The sequence below is a fragment of the Myotis davidii genome, unplaced genomic scaffold, assembly GCF_000327345.1.
Source record: "Myotis davidii unplaced genomic scaffold, ASM32734v1 scaffold332, whole genome shotgun sequence".
In the NCBI taxonomy this organism is placed as follows: domain Eukaryota; kingdom Metazoa; phylum Chordata; class Mammalia; order Chiroptera; family Vespertilionidae; genus Myotis; species Myotis davidii.
The window spans coordinates 3,644,778-3,647,274 of record NW_006285779.1 but is presented as its reverse complement, the minus strand read 5'-3'; positions in this window follow the sequence as shown (position 1 = coordinate 3,647,274).

Here is a 2,497-nt window from a genome sequence, read left to right as displayed (position 1 = left end):
GGCCAGGGATCAAAGCCTTTTCTCATTTCTCTCAGTTCCTCAGGTTGACCCACTCTGCTGGCCCTTGCTTCTCCCGCTTTCAACCCACCCCTGTAACGTTCAGAAAGAATTAAGTAAAAAAAACCCGCCAGAGAGGAGGAAAAAGTCCAAACAATCACAGATGGCAGACTCGCAAATTTAATTTAAAATCATTCTTTATTATCCAAAATATTAAAATTAAAGCTAGAATGCCCAAAGGAAAACACAGATTAAAACCCCCTATGTTTCACAGTCCCTTCCTCAGGGGGTCCCCAAAACACTGAGTGAGAGTGCTTTGAAGAGAAAGCAGGAGGGCAGGAGTGGAGAGCCAGCTGTAGATCATTGAGCCAAACACTTGGTGACTGACCCAATCAGCTTCCCTTAAAGCCAAACACCAACTGTTTCATATGCAATTAATGACTGCCCTGGCAAATGAAAGTGCATCAAGTCATCACAGGCATCTTTGAATGAGAAGACACACAGCAGTCACAGGTAGCTCGTCCCTGGCATCTACATAATGATATTACCAGGCTAATCTAGGCTCAGAGATTTAATTCTGCAAAACACCATGCACTAAATATTTATATTCATAAAATGGCTAAGGGAAAAAAAAAAGCTTACATGCTGCCTCTAGGCTCCCTGTTTGTCTAGAATAGGCTGCTGGCTCATTTGCCAGGGTATAGGTTTGAGGGTCAAAGGCATCATTCAAGTGTCAGTAGAATCCCAGTGTTTCTGCCCCCCCAACTTCACCCTTTAAAAAGGGCTCATTCATCAGCCTGGAGACTGAAGGATCCCAGGTTTGAGTCCGGTCAAGGGCACATGCCCAGGTTGCGGGCTCGATCCCCAGTGGGGGGCGTGCAGGAGGCAGCCGATCAATGATGCTCATCATTGATGTTTCTATCTCTCCCTCTCCCTTCCTCTCTGAAATTAATAAAAATATATTTTAAAAAATAAAATAAAAAGTAAAAAGGGCTCATTGCTGGATTGGGTATTTAGAGGTACCCAAGAGAAGGCAAAGCCCCTTTCTTCTCTGAAGATGCCAATGCGCCCTGACCGGTTTGGCTCAGTGGATAGAGCGTCGGCCTGTGGACTGAAGGGTCCCAGGTTCGATTCCGGTCAAGGGCATGTACCTGGGTTGCGGGCACATCCCCAATGGGGGGTGTGCAGGAGGCAGCTGATCGATGTTTCTCTCTCATCGATGTTTCTAGCTCTCTATCCCTTTCCCTTCCTCTCTGTAAAAAAATCAATAAAATATATTTTAAAAAAAAAAGATGCCAATGCAAAACAGCTCAGAAAGGGGCAGTGGAATGGATGAGCATGTCTGTTTCCCACTCTATGGTGCAGAAAATCAAAGTCCAGAGAGGACCAGAGACTGTTCAAGGCTGCGCTTCTCAACCTGTGGGTCGCGACCCCTCTGGCGGTCGACTGACCCTTTCACAGGGGTCGCCTAAGACCATCCTGCATATCAGATATTTACATGACGATTCATCACAGTCGCAACATGACAGTTATGAAGTAGCAACGAAAATAATTTTATGGTTGGGTCACAACCTGAGGAACTGTATTTAAAGGGCCGGAAGGTTGAGAACCACTGGTTAGAGGCATCCTTTACACACTTCAAATTCTCAGTTACAGATACAATTCTGATTCCTGGTGCTGCCATGCTTTCACTATAAAACTGAAGAGGAGGGACTCTTCAAAGAATCATAAAAAATAATTGTGAGAGAATGAGCATGCGTTTTCTTTGGCCTTTTGGGTTTGTCTCTACTGAAGCCTAAATCTGAGCTATGCCCTTGCTCAAATGTTCTCATGGCAGCACGCTGCTGGGCCCGAGCACCTCCAGCATATAAGGCACAAAACCTAACCCGGCTTGGCCTACCCCCTCTCCCAAGGAGGTTGCCGGGATCATTTCTGCATCTATCCTGGAGACTGCATTCCTCTCCCCAGTGGTATCTCAAACCCAGTTCCTCCGGTTCAGCCCCCTCTGCCCTTTTTCTCTCTGTGGCAGAAAAATGCAGAGGACGAAGTCTGTCTGTTCCCTGTGCAGATTATGACTTGGAACCTTCAGCAGTTTCTCCAGGGCTCTGCATATTATAATCAAGATGGGATCAGCTAATAAGATTACATTGGTTACAGTCCAAAAAGATTAGCCAGCTTTAAGGGTTTCATGGCTAAGCATTGCACTTTTCAATTTTCCTACAATTAAGCTAACAACCAATAATATTGACAAATAAACTGCCAGATCTGCTAGCTGAAGTCCTGCTGTGGGAAGGGAGCATTGTCCCCCAGTTGAGTGATTGTCCAGCGATTGCCTGATCATCAGGCCCAGCCTGTGAGGCCTAGCACAATGGAGCGTTATCACCCAAGCCTCACGGGTGCAGAGGTGATGAGGAATGGTTGCTGGCTTTGGTCCTAAAAAAAAAAAAAATGTAGAACATGATCATCCTGACTCTTGCCCTCCTGGCACCCCTGAGGAATT